This window comes from Macrotis lagotis, chromosome 3, assembly GCF_037893015.1.
Source record: "Macrotis lagotis isolate mMagLag1 chromosome 3, bilby.v1.9.chrom.fasta, whole genome shotgun sequence".
NCBI classification, from domain to species: domain Eukaryota; kingdom Metazoa; phylum Chordata; class Mammalia; order Peramelemorphia; family Peramelidae; genus Macrotis; species Macrotis lagotis.
In genome coordinates, this window is record NC_133660.1 from 27243104 (window position 1) to 27260671 (window position 17568).

A 17568-nucleotide genomic window follows, 5' to 3' on the forward strand; every position below is an offset into this window, starting at 1 on the left:
ACCTATTAAAGAACCAGTTTTTTCTCATTAAGGCATGTTCTTAGATTTGAAAGATTATTTTGAGTGAAAATTTATTTCCTTCAATTTTAAGTATAATATTTCCAACTTTTTATTTGCTGCTACAACAACAAAAGAACATTAATCCATTGTCTTGTGTAAATACACGATTCCCTAATGTGTAAAGCATTTAATTTCTGTTAAAATTTCAAATCAATGACACTCTAGAACTCACTAACAACATAAATCTACCCATTTCTTTATGTCCTACTTTTTATAATACTCCTCCAAAAATTCTCATATAATTTCCTGAAAAGTGGCATTAAGTTCATTGCTCCAACATGATTTTCATTAAACTAATGATTTTCAAATTATTTATCTTAGATCTTTCTTCAAAGGGAGTTTTGTTGGCTGGCAGAAAACTCAAATATTCTTTTAATTTTGTTGTCTTAGATTTGGTTCTAATAATTAATGTTCTGTTGATAGTTTTATGTCCTGTTTCAATCATTCTCTTTTTTTCTGATTCTACCGCTTTATTGAAATTTTTCACTGAGATTTTTGGCCATTTCTTCTAATTATCCTCTTGTACTTCAGGAAAGTGGCAAAGAAAAATCAGAAAAACAAAAACTCCAAGCATCAAAATGTTGTTTAGCATCCTTCAAGCAAAACTATGAAAAGACCTAAAATCCAGTAGTACTTTTATTTTTGTTTTTGTTTCTGAAAGGCAATGGGCTTAAGTTACTTGCCCAAGATTACACAGCTAGGTAATTGTTAAGTGTCTGAGAGCAGATTTGAACTCAGGTCCTCCTCACTACAAGGGCAGTGCTCTATCCACTGTACCCCCTGCTTCCCTCTAGAATATGGTAGTATTTTTTAAAAATCTAACAAAGGTAAATCAATGAGATGACAGTATTATTTTCATTGTAGCTTATATTCTCCCAAGAGAAAACAAGCTCTTTGAGGGCAGGAATTACATTATTTTTTGTCAGTGTAGTCCCAGTGTCTAGAAAAGTTCCTTGCACATAAGATAAGCATTAGAAATGATAATTTAATCTAATTGAGTGGCAGATCAAATATAAATCATTTGTATCCCTAGATTCTCTCACAATGAAGTAAAATTTAAACACATGAGTATTCATTTTATTCTATTCTCTAGTAAAGAGGCATTTTTTTTTTTGTTTTTTATTAGATTGATTGGTAAAAGGCTCTTACTAGTAAGAGAAAATAAAGAAATGATTAGATCCCTGAGATTTGATCATTTTCAGGGAAATCAGTCTTATTGCTAATATCTGAAGATAGAAATGGAATCATAACTCAGTTAAAGACTAACTGAATTCATTGCACCTTACTTTATCAACTTTTTTTAATCTCATGAGTTAAAGTCTGACCCCAGATGCTAATTAGGGCAAGTGATTTTGGGTAAATCATTTAATTCTTTTTCCCCTCAATTTCCTCTTCTGTAAAATGATCTGGAGGAGAAAATAGTCAAACTCTTCAGTATCTGTGCCAAGAGAACCCCAAATGGGGTCATAAAGAATCAGATGTATCTGAAACAAATGAATCATCTTTCTTTGCCTCTTATTCCTCTTATTTTTGCTTCCTTCAAAAATCCTCAAATTTTATTTTAAAAAGTAGATAAAATGAGATTGGTAAAAATAGGAATTTGACTGTTGAACTGTATTCTTCTATATTTAGAACTGATTTGGGAGATAAAACTTTGTAGATATCCTTATTTTAAAAATGAATCTATTAAAGCATTAGACATATATATATATATATATATAATATATATTACCTTGTATTAGTATAAAGAATAAACCCATATAATTTTTACCAAAAGAAAATGTGGAAGATTGTTTTCTGTTTAGTAACCATCAGTTATAACACCATAGCGAATATGTCAATATTACAACGGAAATTCACAGATCCACATTAAATTTAAGAGTTGACAGAGACTTCAGATGTCATGCAATTCTACCACTATTCAACAACAATAACTAAATAAAGCATTCTCACTAAATTTTCATCCAATCTCAGCTTGAAGAACTTCAATGAAAGAAACTCACCAAATTATTTCATTTGAGTCCCAAATCCTATTAGACAGGTGGCATTATCATTCCTATTGTATAAATGAGAGAACTAAAATTCAGAAAGCTTAAATGACAATATATACGATAGATAGGATATGGTTCCCAGATTTTTCCTGACTTCAAAAACCTTTATATTACACCATTTTAACAGAATTGTGCTTTATATCTATTATACCACTTGATGCTTACAACAAACCCCTGAGGAAGGTACTATTATCATTCCTGTGTTAAAAATGGGAAAATTGAGGCAAGATGAAGCATTTGTGAGTGTCTGGGTAAGGATTCAAACTCATGACTTACTCAGCTTCAGGTCCAGTGCATACCCAATGCTCTGTACACTGTCACCTAAAAACATCTTAGTTTTGTTTTAAATGTGAAAAAAGACAATTTCAATGGTCTTGGTTTCCTCAACTGTAACAAAGAGAGTAATGAAATAAAAGTCTTCTTATGTCAATCTTGCTTAAAAAATCCAATGATCTCCGGGGTGGCTAGGTGGCATAGTGGATAAAGTACCGGCCCTGGAGTCAGGAGTACCTGGGTTCAAATCTGGTCTCGGACACTTAATAATTACTTAGCCATGTGGCCTTGGGAAAGCCACTTAACCCCGTTTGCCTTGCAAAAAAAATCTAAAAAAAATCCAATGATCTCACAAACATGTGTCTATATTTTTGGAACAATGAAAACAAGTAAAATTCAGATAGTAGAAATGGAAAATAGTGATCATTTTCAAACATCCTTTAAAGTGGACTTAATTTCTTATATTCTTGCTTTCCTCTATTCAAAAATCATCACAGTGCAGACAGCGATAGTCTGCCAAAAAGACCCTTCATTGAATAAAATTTGATATAATTAGGGAACTTGACCTTTCCTATGTGTGTCAGCCTTCATGTCAGCTATTAAAAGTATCAGTGAATGGGATGAACAGCTAATTGAGAAGAATTTAAAGTCATCAGGGGAGGATAAGTAATGGGAGAATGAACTAAAACTTGGACTTTTCAGAAATTCATGAATAACAGATTTCTGAAGACATTCTTTAATGGCAAAATAAAATGCTCACTTGATCAATCCATTCCCTTAAGCTATTTCTTTTATCTTTCTTGCCTTTTTCAGATAAATTCATTGTGAAAATCATCTACAATAGGATCCCCCATTTCCTTTCTTCTTACTCCCTTCTTGGTTCTCTATTGTTTGGACTCTGGCTTCATTATTCAACCAAAATTATTCCCTCCTAAGTTACATGCCACATTTAAAGTTTTTTTTTCTTAAAACTCCTCTCTTTTACTTTGCTGCAGCCTTTCATGCCATCAGTCACTCTCTTCTTGATATTTCCACGTCTAGGTTTTTGGACACTCCTCTCTGCAGCAGATTTTCTTCTTCCACCTATCTGACAGGTCCTTCTTAGTCTGCTTTTCTTGATCTTCTTCCTTGTCATGCCCACTAACCATGACTGTTCCAGAGGACTCTGTTCTAGATCCTCTTTCTTTTCCTTCTATGCTGTTTCACTTGGGAGTTGGATTATTTTTGTTGTTGTTGATATGTTTTAGTCATACTTGACTTTCCATGATCCTGTTTGGAGTTCGCTTGATTGAAGATATTGGAGTGAAATGACACTTCTTTTTCTAGTTCATTTTAGGGATAAAGAAACAGGATGAAATGATTTTCCCAGGGTTGAACTGAGGTTCTCCTGACTCCAAGACCAATACTCTATCCACTGAACAAGTAGCTGCTCTGTGATGTCATTAGCTTCAATGGATTCAATTAAAGTTTTCTTTATATGCATGCATTTAATGAATTTAATTCTTTACCAATTTTTTTTAGGTTTTTGTGAGGCAAATGGGGTTAAGTGGCTTGCCCAAGGTCATACAGCTAGAAAATTATTAAGTGTCTGAGACCGGATTTGAACCCAGGCACTCCTGACTCCAGGGCCGGTGCTTTCTCCACTATGCCACTACGCCACCCCTTTCACAATTTTCTGCTAGAACTATTGAATTGTTTTGGTCATTCATCATTGTCTGAGCCCTTATGAGTTATACAAATCCAGAGGGCACATGATAAAGAATGGAACAGCTTTCCACTAAATGGCTGCTCAGTACGAAGGAGACCTGCGAATCCTCATACTAGATGATTCTGATTGATAAACTGGCTCATAGACTGGTCCTCACCTTAAACAGCTCTAGGACTCTCTGTTTATTTCTTCTGCTATTTATATCTCTAATGTATCATTTGGACTACATTTTTGGATAATCTCTTAGAAGCATGATACTATTGCCACCAAGGACATGAAAACTTCTTGACCAGAGCAACTTCCATCCAGTGGCAGCATTTCAGCAATAAAGGGATCCAGGAGCTTGGCCCCAGCAGCTAAGGGCAGAAGCCCAACAGCTGCTCTGCAGAGAAGGATCATGCAACAGCTCCAAAGGCAGACAAGAACAACAAAGAGAAATAATTGTTTTCTGGGAGCTTGAATCAGAGACATGTCATAACTGCTATGTAGTCCTAGGATCTGAATTTATCCTAGAAGTATACACACTTGTACCCATGGAGTGGGAATCTTGGGAAAATTGTTTTTCCTTCTGCCCAGGGTGGATTTCTCCTTGTGATTTACTTCGTGAATGTGTCCTAATATGAAGTTTTGCTATTTGATTTGTGTATCTTAGACTGTTGGAAGAGAGTCCTGGGATGAGAGCACAAATGCACTCGCAAAATTTAGATAATCCAAAACATATCTGCATTTTGGAAATAGTAAGGAATTTCAGAAAAATAATAGGCTTCTGTTTTATTTGTGGCTAAGGGGGCATTATTCAGCCATTGAACTTGTGTCTGACACTACATGACCCCATTTGGACTTTTCTTGGCAAAGATACTGGAGTGGTGTACCATTTCCTTCTCCAATTCATTCTATAAATGAGGAAACTGAGGCAAGCAGTCCCAAGATCAAACAACTCTCAAGTGTCTGAGAAAGATTTAAACTCAGGGAAATAAGTCTTCCTGACTCCTGGTCTAATACTCTAAGCATTGTACCACCTAAGTAGGAGTCTCATATTCCTTAAATCGATTTTGATACATTTTTGAATCTTGAATTGGCAGAAAGTGTGAAGGATATCTTGAGGGGGCTGGAGAACTTTCTGGCATTTTCTGGTAATCCAAACAACTGTTCTTTTTTTTTCTGAAAAGTCCTATGATCCCAATGAATTTATATGCATTTTCTATATATTACTCCAACAAAGGTGTGAAAAATTGAAAAAAAAAATCATGCAGTTTGCAGTCTAATTACAAAATACATGATAGCTGATGTTTTTTTTTCATTGAATTGTCTGATCTTTGAGTTCTTTTTTGCTTCTTGGATTGATTGAATTATCCTCTTATTCTTCTGTCATAAGACCCCAACCACACTAAGAATTCTTGCATTTATTGGATAAGGAAGAATTCTATTTCTGAAGGTTTACTCTGTCTCATGGGAAATTTAATTGATATTGGCAGAAGTTTTCAGTGTGCATTTCTCTGTTGTGGCTTGGTATTGTAGAGGCTAGAGTTATGAAGCAATGAGTTCAAATTTTCCTGATGTTTATTAATTGTGTGACCTTGAGTAAGTCAAAAATCTGACTTTGAAATAAAAATTACTATAGTATCTACTTCATTCTGAGGACAAATTTTTTAAAAGTCTATGCAAATATTAGCTCTTTGATGAATATTATAATTCTCTGGATCAATCTCTGTTTCTTCCCCAGGAAATTGAAGGTGCTATATTACAAGATTTGACAATCTCATTATTTTAGAATTATTATTGCAGTCATTGTTCCATCATTTTTAGTTATGTCTGACTCTTTGTGACACCACTTTGGGTTTACAGATGAGGAAACTGAGACAAACAGGGTCATACCATTAATGAACTTATAATCTTTCTCACTTCAGCCCTGCCATTCTTATCTATTGCACCACCAATCTGACCATTTTAGAGTTAGAATCATATAAAAAGTATTGAAACATGAAGTCTGCTCATTATCTGAAGCATTCTCTTTGTCACAATATCAAAGGTTCTGAATTTTGTTTTAATTTCATGTTTACTTTTTTATAATTTAGAACAGAGAATGGGAAATTTTGGTTATTTCCACAATAGTAATAGCTTTTACATAGAATTTTAGAAATGTTATTCATTTTTTTCTCATAACAACTCCGGTTGGTCAAGTGCTATTATTATTATTTTTCATATTTTACAGTTGGGGGAAAAGAGTCAAAACAATTGTCCAAGGTCACCCAATATGAAAATGTCCAAAGTGGGCTTTGATTTTAGATATCCCTAACTGTAGTCCACTAACTGCTTCAATATAGGAAACCATTCTAGAATAATCTTCTCAGAACAATTTATTACAATCTTCTTACCTTTATTTGAGCCTTGCATAAGCAGAGCCTCTAATAGAGAATACACTCTTTCAGTTATTTGGAAAGTTCATTGAAGTTTATTTCCTCTTTCAAATCTGCAAAAGATGTTTTAGTTAAATTTTAGTTAAAAGATAAATTACTTGATCTTATTAAAGTTAATCACTGACATCACCTCCAATTATATTTTATAAAATCATAGACTGAGGGACATAAAAACATTAGAGGTAACTCAATCCCACACAGACATCAAGAACCTTACTCTAGATCACCAAGTCAACACTCTGCAAAGCTAGGATTTTTACTCAGGTCTACAGATTCTACAATCATCAATCTTTCTTCCACCTCATCTTAACACTAGGACTTGAATGGCATTACTGTTCTTGTCATTAGTCATTTGTTTTTTGAAGAGGACTGTTGACATCATGAATGAATTGAATTTAAGTGAGGTAAAGTTGCATCAAATTATCAGCCTCATTCTCTCTTCCAAAGTCATTGAAATCCAGTGGTAAGACAAAGTCAGGATGACAGTGATGGTTTAAGATGCAGAGGATGTCCTTGGTGTCTTTGAGCTGCTCTACAGTACTAGCTTCAGTTACCTTCATGGTCATTGGAACAAAATATTCATTTGTTTCATTGGGAAATTTTTTCACATGCTTCAATTCCTCCCCCCCCCAACTTACCAATGGGTTGAGACCTATTGGGTACCCTCAACCTAGTTTAGCCCTTTTATCAAAACAACTTATTGGAATATGGCCCTGGTAAACTGCTACAGTTTTGGGGAATCAAAGGTGAGAGTTGAGAACCAGATGGATACCAGAGATAGATGAGCAGCCATGAAAAGAGCTCTAAACAGAGGTGGTAGAGTTCCTGAATAACCCATGCTACCCCTTACTTCAATATCCATATGAATCTTTGAGACTTCTTAGTCAGAACTGATGAATTTTATGATTACTCTGTGCAAATTCTCTTTTGTATAATGATTCAAGTAATCTTTACATGTTTCTGATCACCCAGGCTGTTATTAAGAATTTATCTATCATCTATATATATCTATCTGTCTATTTTAACTACTTATTTTAATTTAATATTTCATAATACTACAATAATCTTTTCACAAAATAAGCTTAATCCCCCCGCAAAGAAAGAGAAAAATGTGTGCTTCAGTCTGTATTTATATACCATCAACCCTGTCTTTGGGATGGATCACATTCTTTATCATCAGTCCATCAGAAAACTATATATTTTTCCATAGCTTCTATTACTAAGCTGAATTTCCCTCCATTCTATTCCTCCCCACCCCCCTTTATTCTATTCTCTCTCTCTCTCTCTCTCTCTCTCTCTCTCTCTCTCTCTCTCTCTCTCTCTCTCTCTCTCTCTCTCTCTCCTTTCACCCTGTTCCCTCAGAAGTGTGTTGTATCTAACTACCCTCTCCCATAATCTTCCCTCTTTTCTAGCACCTACACCTTCCTCCCCTCCCCCATCCCCTTTCTTGAATCCCTTTACTATCCTATTTTCCTCTAGGGTAAGATAGATTTCTATACTCAATTGGGTGTGTGTGTGTGTGTGTGTGTGTGTGTGTGTGTGTGTGTGTGTGTGTTATTTCTTCTCTGAGCCACTTCCAATGAGAATGAAGGCTCACTCATTCTCCCTCAACTTCCCCTCCTTCCACTCTATTTCAAAAACTTTTTCTTGCTTCTTTTATATGAAATATCTCAGCCCATTCTCTACCTCTCCTTTCCTTTTCTCCCAGTGCATTCCTTTTTCACCCACTGACTCCACCTTTATAACATATTATACCTTCATATTCAGCTCCCTTCTGTGTCTTGTCTACATGTGCTCCTTCTAACTGCTCTAATAGATGAGAAGGTTCATAGGAATTATCAATATCATCTTCCCATGCAGGAATATGCACAGTTCAAAATCATTAAATCCCTCATAATTTTCCTTCCCTTCACAATTTCTGTGCTTCACCTGAGTCCTGTACTTGAAGATCAAGCTTTCTGTTCAGCTGTGGTCATTTCAACAGGAAAGATTGAAAGTCACCTGCTTCATCTTTCCCCCGAAGAGGTCTAGTTTGCTGGGGAATTAATTCTTGGTTTTATTCCAAGCTCTTTTGCCTTTGAGATATATGAATTGTTTCTTCTTGGCTGCTTATGATATTTTTTCCTTGACTTGGGAGTTCTGGAATTTGGCTATAATATTCTTGGGAGTTTTTATTTTGGTATCTCTTTCAGAAGGTGTTCTGTGGATTCTCTTGATTTCTAATTTACCCTCTGCTTCTAGGATATCAGGGCAATTTTCCTGGAGAATTTCTTGAAAAATAAAGTCTAAGTTGTTTCCTGGTCATAACTTTTAAATTATCTCTCCTGCATCTGTTTTCCAGTCGGTTTTTTTTTCAGTGAGATATTTCACATTTTCTTCTAGCTTTTCATTCTTTTGGTTTTATTGTCTTCTTGAATTCTCACAAAGTTATTTGCTTCTCTTAGGTCCATTCTACATTTGAAGGAATTATTTTCTTCAGAGAGCTTTTGAATTTCCTTTTCCATCTGGCCAATTCTGCTTTTTTAAGGTAGTCTTCTCCTCATTGACTGTTTGGACTGCTTTTTCTATTTGACTTAAACTAGCTCTTAAGATATAATTTTCTTCAGTAATTTTTTTATCTCCTCCATCAAACTGCTGACTTGGTTTTCATGATTTTCACATATCTCTCTCATTTTTCTTCCCAATTTTTTCCTCTACCTCATTACTTCATTTTTAAAATCTTTTGGGGGCTCTTCCATAGCCTGAGATCAATTTGTATTTTTGTAGAAGGCTTTGGATACAAAAACTTTGACTTTATTATCTTCTGAGTGTGTATTTTGAACCACCATAGGTTCAAAGTAATTGTTTATGGTTAGATTTTTTTCCTTCTGTTGTTTTTCTCATTTCCCCAGTCTATAAATTGATTTTAGTCTTTGTTAAGGTGGGGTTCAAACTTTTTAGAATTTTTACTGCTGTTTTCAAGGACACCTCCATCACTGGGTCCTCAAATCCTACAAATTCTTATGAGAGGCTCTGACTGCTCTCCTGACCTGTGCTCTGATCTGTGGATTATCACAGGCTCTCTCCCCTCTGCCCTGGAGCTGTGAGGGGGGTCCCTGCTCTACTAAGGCAGGAGATTTACTTTTCCCAGGAATCATACTGGGGTCTGAGTATGAGCAAAGCAACAGAGTCCTCCTTCAGAGATAACAGAGAGAATTCCGCAGTCTCCTCCAAAGCCCTTACTATCTGGGCTCTGGAAGAAGGTGTCAGGTGTCTCCCTGCCAGTTAACTCCCCAGACTTACTCCTGGTCCTGAGGTCCACGATGGACTGAGCTCTGTACTCCTTTTGGTACAGCAGAGTTTTCCTCTTTACCTTCCAAGTTATCCTTGGCAATCTCTGGGCTGGAAACTGCCCTTGTTGCCATGAATCCAGGTGCCCCCAGGGATCCATGCACCTCACAGGTTGTTCCCAGATGACTGGAGTTGGTTTTCTCTTGCGCAGGGCAGTTCAGGCTGCACCATGGCCTTTTCCATTCTCATACAGGAGACCTTTCCTGCAGATCTCCCAAGTTTTTTGGTCCAGAAAATTGTTTCACTGTCTTCTGTGGGTTCTGTCCCTCTAGAATTTGTTTAGAGTAATTATTTAAAGGCATTTGGCTTGGTCTGGGGGAGTTTCTTGGATTTCCTGCCTTCACATAGCCATCTGGACTCTACGCCATTAAGTCATTTATTATCTCTTCCTATGGCCCAGGCTTTGTGTTAAGTTCTAAAGAAACGAAGAGAGAAGGAGCCATCTCTATCCCCTTGAGGAGCATATATTCTAATGGGAGAGAAAGAATGCTAATAACTCAGTAAATAAAGGATATATATATATATATATATATATATATATATATATATATATATATATATACAGAGCAGTTGAAAGAAATGTGAAGGATTTTTGATTACATTAAATTGAAAAGATTTTGCACAAATAAAACCAATCCAACCAAGATTAAAAGGAAAACAAGCAATGTTGGAGTGGATGTGGGAACACTAATGTGTTGTTGGCAGCGTTGTGAGCTCATCCAACCTTTCTGGTGAGTAATTTGGAATTACAGCCAAAGGACAACAAAACTATGCCCACCCTTTGATCCATTAATACCACTACTAGGTCTGTAACTCAAAGATATCAAGAAAAATGGTAAAAACTCCACATATCCAAAAATATTTTTAGCAACTCTGTTGTAGTGGTAAAGAATTAGAAATTACAGGAATGCGCATCAACTGAGGAAGGACTAAACATGATGAAACTTTATTGTTCCATAAATAATCATGAGGGACAGCACTTCAAAATAGCCTGGAAAGACTTGCATGAATTGATGCTGAGTAAAGGAAGCAGAACCAGAAGAACATTATACACATTAACAGAACACTGAGTGATGATCAACCGTGATGGACCTGTTAATTTCGGCAGTACAATAATCAAAGATAAAAGACTTATGATGGAAAACACCACCTATATTCAGAAAAGGAACTATGGAATTTGAATACAGACTCTAGTTCACTATCTTTAGTTTTTAAAAGTTGTCTTATGTATTATGCCTTGTTCCTGTTTTGATTTGATTCTTCTTTCACAACATGATTAATATGGATCTGTGTCTAGCATGGTTATACATGTATAGCCTGTACTAGAGTGATTTCTTTGAGGGGATGGGGGAGGGAATAGAGGGAGGGAGAAAAATGTAAGCCCCAAAACCCTGAAAAAAAATGATTGTTGAAAACCACCAATGCATATAGTTGGAAAAATAAATATTGTATTTAAGTTTAAAATTTTTTTAAAGGAGAACATATGCATGCCATCTCTTTCTGAAGACTACAAAATTCATTTTAATCAGAAAAATAAATCATCTTTGAAAAGGTCACAATATGCTTTTATATTTTCAAAAACAGGAGATATATCAAGGAGCACATATCTATTTATCTTCTTTTAAATATGCCAAATGCTTAAATTTAGTGATTTTTTAAAAATCACAGTCTTATCTCATTAATATTTCTATTTACTTTATTGTACAATTTATCTTTAATATTTTAATTTACTGCTAAATGTCTGCTTATATCTGATAAAAAAAATTCTACTCTTGTTCCAACATTCTATCTTACAAGTGCTTGCCTTTATGACAAGGTGTCACATGTGAGATTTTCCCCCAAATTCGGAGAGAGTTCCCTACTGTATACATTAAGTAATAATGAAAAAATAAACCTGACTACTAAGTTTAAACTAAGCTGTACCAACACCTTGCCCAGTTTTCTGGTATTCCACTTGGTACTCAGGTCAGAACAAGAGGACTGCTGCACCATCTAGTGGTTTTTGTCCTCTAATACCACCCAAGTCAAGAGTTCCTTTTTAAATTGGAATTAACTTTGATCTTGGTTACAAATATATACTTTGCAATACAGTTGCACTTATTGTTGTCTCTGGATCTTTAGTGGATTTTATAGGAGTGAAGAAATAGCATCTTGCCCTCTGGATTCCTTCAATTAATGATAGGATTATAGATCTAAGAGGGTCCACAGAGGCCATCTAATCAGATCTCAACTGAAGAAATAGGTCCAGAGCAGTTGTATTTATATATTCAAGTATTTATTTCTTGCTGTATACAATTCATTACTAAATAATTCAGATTTCTCAAATGTTTTATGGTTTACAAAGTAATAAATTTATGTAAATTATATATTTATGTATGTCAGTTGCTGTTGATGATGATGATGATGATGATGATGTTTGATTGTTTCAGTTATCTTTCAAATCTACATGACCAATTTGGAGTTTTCTTGGCAAAGTTACTAGAATGCTTTGTTATTTCCTTCTCCAGATCATTTTACAGATGACAAAACTGAGGCAAAAGAGATAAGTGACTTGCCCAAGGTCACACAGCTAGTAAGATGTGAACTGAGGAAGCTAAGTCTTCCTGATTCTTTGCACTGGCACTCTATTCACTGTGCTATCTAAGTATCTGTAGGTATAAAAGTTATGTGTATACACTTATGTATCATGCATCTATTTGTGTATGTGGATCTTTGTTTACATCCATGTTCATAGCAGCGATTACTCTGTCCTTAACTGCTTGAAGAATAGGTATACTAAAGGACATTGCATTTTACTCCTTCAGGATCCCCTGGTACCCTGCTGGGAATGAGATGAGCCTAGGGGTATCTTGTTTCTGCCATTGGCTTAAGCCCCCACTGACTATGTTCTCATTTTAGGGATCCCTAGCATTTCAGTTCCATCACTTAATAGTCAGATTAGCTTTCACAAAGGATTATTTGCTTCAAAGCAATAGCAAGAACAAACCATATCAACATTATCCCCAACACCTGGGGGGGGGGGCAAAATCCTTCTCTATGCCCCCATAGTCCCTAGGTTAGGGAAGGGGAATTGTATTCACAGATTAGTTCTGTCTCTATCATTAGTCGCTTCAACTTTCAAGATCAAAGAATACCTGTGGTGGAGACTATGTCCTAAGACCTTGACTTCTCAAGCCCTCCTTCCTAGACTGACAACCACATCTGACCTAGAAACAGTCTTTCAAGGTGTCATGGCTTCAGTTCCAGATCTTGAGACCCCAATCACTGCACCTACAACTCAAAAGGATGAAGGAAATAAGACCCTGAACCTGGGTGCATTTCTTAGGACCCCAGGGTCTAAGGGGAAGGAAAAAAGTGACCTTAACTCCCTTCCAATGAGTTTACAATCTTCTATTATGGAGCATTGAGTCCTTTACTCCTACATAGCACCAGAGAGAGAGAGAGAGAGAGAGAGAGAGAGAGAGAGAGAGAGAGAGAGAGAGAGACTATCTCTATTAGTTTTAAAGACTCAGAAAGGAATGGGTTCTAAACAAAAGAAAAAGGTTACTTTCACCCATGTGGTTGAGTAACGAAGATACCTTCTAATTGAAGCAGGTCCCTATAATTTATATTTACTGAGCTTTAAAATGATAATAATAAATTGGTGTAAATAAACACATATGAAATTGCACACATATGCACACATATGCATGTATAGGCATAAATATTGCAATATATAATGAGTATATGTCTGTCTCTCTCTCTCTCTCTCTCTCTCTCTATATATATATATATATATATGTATAAAATTGCTTATATATGTAGCTCTTCCAGGCAAAATAATGTACCATCATTAATGTACAGTATTGACTTTATTTTATTTGGAACTTAATACATATATAGTATATGTATTTGTATGCATATATATATATAAATATATTTGAATGTATATTTATGTGTGCATCTTGTATTCTTTTTTTCCAGTCAGCAAGTGTATGAGGAAGATATTTAAGATATCATGCCCTTCTAGAGATGAGAATAATCTCAGAGAGATTAAGTGATTTGTCCCAGATCAAGTCTGAGGCAGAATTCAAAGTTCTTCCTTACTCCAAGCCCAGCACATTATCCCCTACTCTTAAACTCTTAAAATATTGAAGTCAAAACAAGACATATAAAAACAAGGAAGTTTGAGTTCCAATGGCAGTTTCTAGTATAATAGCTATGAGAGGGTACAAGAAGAAATACTATAAATACAAATGCAGAAGAACTTGGAAAGAAGCCCTATCTCTACATAGTTCCTTTGAAAGAAAGAATAACTGAACAGCACAGGTAACTTGTAACCAAGTTGGGAAATGAATATTACATAGACTTCCAGTGCTGAGTCCTTCTACTGGAAATGGAGAAACCAATTTGAATGGAGTGCTTTGGGAGGGCATCCAATTTCTGGGAAGAGATGAAAGGTAATTGATAGAGAAGTGCTTCCAGAGGGGGAATACACAGTAAACATGGAGAGCTCTGCATCTGGCTTAAAAACAGTCCTATTTAGTTAAACATTAATGGAGGAAAGAGAAAAGCTCAGCAGGAACAGGCTACTTTCAAGAGGCAAACGAGCTGGGAAGGTTTCAGGAGGGTTAGAGGAGAACTTGGGTTTCCTTATATGAAAGTTGAGTCAAGCAATGAGGTTATAGGGACACTTTATATTACCTCTATCTTGTGGGGAAACTTATTATATCTCTAGTTCCTAGCACTAATGACTATACTGAGCCAGATTCTAGGAAAGAAAGGATATGAGAGACTTTGATAGCTAATCAACATACTTTGTCTTTGGAATGACATCTTGGCTCTCATTTAAAAAGGGCTCTAAAGTTTACAAAGTACACATCACACATCATTGTCCCAGTTGCCCTGTGAGGGAGGTGCTGGATTAACTTGCTTTCTCAGTCAGAAAATTTATCACCATTAATGTACAATATTGAATTGATTTTATTTCATTCTGAACTTAAAAAAAAATAAAACAAGGATTTCCATAATATAATGAAATGGGTGAGGGGGAAAGGATTGCACCTGAAACTGCAAATCTATTATGTACAACTCACTATTCCTTTTAAATCTTTAGTAAAGTTCTCATGTAACTTTCTTTTTTCTCCTTTTTCCTTCCTTCCTTCGTTCCTTCTCCTCTTACCCTGGATAAGGTTTCCATTAGTCAGCTGGTGTATATACATATATTTGAGTCTATTGGTAGCCTTATATAGAATTGTGGATGTAGAAATTAGGTAGAGATGTAAATTGACTACCACATACTCTTGAGAAGTAAATAGACTTAGAAGTAAGAGAATTATAATTGTAACAAACAATTTGTAATTTCCTCAAATTGGGTGGAGATCCCTATTACTATTGATTCATTGTTTAATGTAAAATATGTATCCTGATCTCCTTAGGCTTTACCCCTATTTCCAGGTCCAGTAGAGGGAAAGGGAGTTCATCTATTGCCTTCTGTATGACAGACAAGACATAAAAACTTGAGTTGGACTCCAGCTCAAGGCCACAGTCTTCTCTACCCCTGGCCACTGCTTGACTGTTCTCTCTCTCTCTCTCTCTCTCTCTCTCTCTCTCTCTCTCTCTCTCTCTCTCTCTCTCTCCCTCCTACCAATTCCTTTTATGTATTGTAACTTCTTTTAAAAAATGCTTGTTTTGTTCCACCCTTTCTTTCCCAAGTCTGAAGTCTGAATGATTCCTCAGAAGCAGATCCGAACTCAAGTGAATATACAGATATATTCACACATTCACATAAATATTTTTGTATATAGCAATACATAATATGTGTATTTGTATGTGCAAGACCATTCTTTATAAACTTCTCTTAAGTATTGACTTTTACAAATACTTCAAATCAGGAATATAGGGATCTGAATCATACCACACACACTTACTGTGTAATGATGGGCAACTTAGTTCTTGGAACCTCAATTTCTGTATCTGTAGAATAGAAATAATAATTTCTCCCCACTTGAATGGTTTTCTGTGAACAATTTATGCCTTTGTAAAATGAATGCTTCAAGTGGAGTGACTGAAGCAGGTAAGTAAACTCATACCATTCAAGTTGAAAAAGGTGCCTGAAAATCCCATCTTGCTTTCTTTTGTCCAGTTCCAAGAGGAGGTGGCGCTAGATGGCGCCCATGTTTTCTAAGTGCCGTCCTCAACATCCTTGAAGGATCAGTACAAGAGAATTATTTTCTAACGGCTTAATCACTGTGCAGTAGCTGTTAGAAGCATTCATTAGACTGATATGCTACAATTCCTTAGATACTGCATCTATTTGAAGAAACAAAGGGGTTTTCCCCCTCAATCCTCATTTATCTTTCTGCAGAAGTATGTAGAGAATGTGTCTTTATGGCCAACAGGAATACCAGTCTATTTAAGGAAATGAGCCCTAATTTGAACTGACTTCCTGAAACAAACACAATCAATAACTTTGGTGTCTTATACAAAAGGAAAAAAAAGGCAAAATAGTAGCTTTGTTTGAATTGAATCAGATGAGCTATTCAATGGACAAAAGACCTGGGTATTAAATATTTGCTTTTTGAAGAGTTTGTCAGAGAATTCTTTGGAAAACAAGGACATTTTCAAATATATTCTTAGAAATGGGTAGTTCAACTTAAATTTGTCACAATGGTGTGTGTGTGTGTGTGTGTGTGTGTGTGTGTGTGTGTTTTTGATCTTGTCACAAATCTATTTAAATGTGTCATTTAACCAGTTATGAGTAAATTTAACTATCAATATAAATTTGCTAAACTTCAAAAATATCAAAGGACCTTAGTGATCCTCTAGGTTCTAGGAGAAGTGATATAAGGGATGTCTTTATTCAGAATGATAGGATGCCAGATTTGGAGCTGGTAGACCTTACATATTATCTCATCCAACTTTATCACTTGTCCAGAAAGTTTTGTGACCTTCTCAAAGTTACATAAGCTATCATTGGAAGAGCCAAGATGAGTCCAGTGGTTTTTGAATCCAGATCTCAGGCAGATATATTACAGGAAAACATTTGGGGGCATGTGGGGCATAGAGAAGGTAGCAATACAGTATTAAGAGATTTAAGGGAAGACACAAGACTGTAGATCTTTGTGGTTGGACAACACAAACTCCAATCAATCAACCAATCAATAAACTTTCTTTCAAGTATTTCCTATCAGTCACACACTGGGTTAAACTGTGACTGAATTATTATCTGCAACATGGGAAGAAATGCTCTGATTCCTATGATCATGAATTCATCAAGATCTCAAAGCACAGAAATCATTTTATTTCATCCCTTTTATCTTACAGATAGATTTTTTTTAATTACCAGAATAGAAAAACTAAATCTATGGTGGTAAGATTCTCCAAAGAAACAAAAGAAAAAACAAAACAACTTACTAGTTACACAAATATATAGAAATAAAGGCCAGTCTGCTGCAAGACAACACTAAAAACAACAGCGAAAAAGTAACCCATGATTTCAACCCAAAGCCAAATCACAGTAAGGAAAATGAGGCAGTAGCAGTCCTAGAGAGGGCTGATCACAAATATAAAGTACGAACTTCTTAAATTTGCATTCAAGGTCCTTGTTAAAAGTCCAGATGGAATGCAAAGTATACAATAAGTATTTTCTGTTTAAGTGAATTCTCTTATATAGTAGTTCTTAGACACACACAAGCTTTTGCTCAGATAACTATAGAACTGTCCCTTTCACAAGTTAACCTCTCTTCCT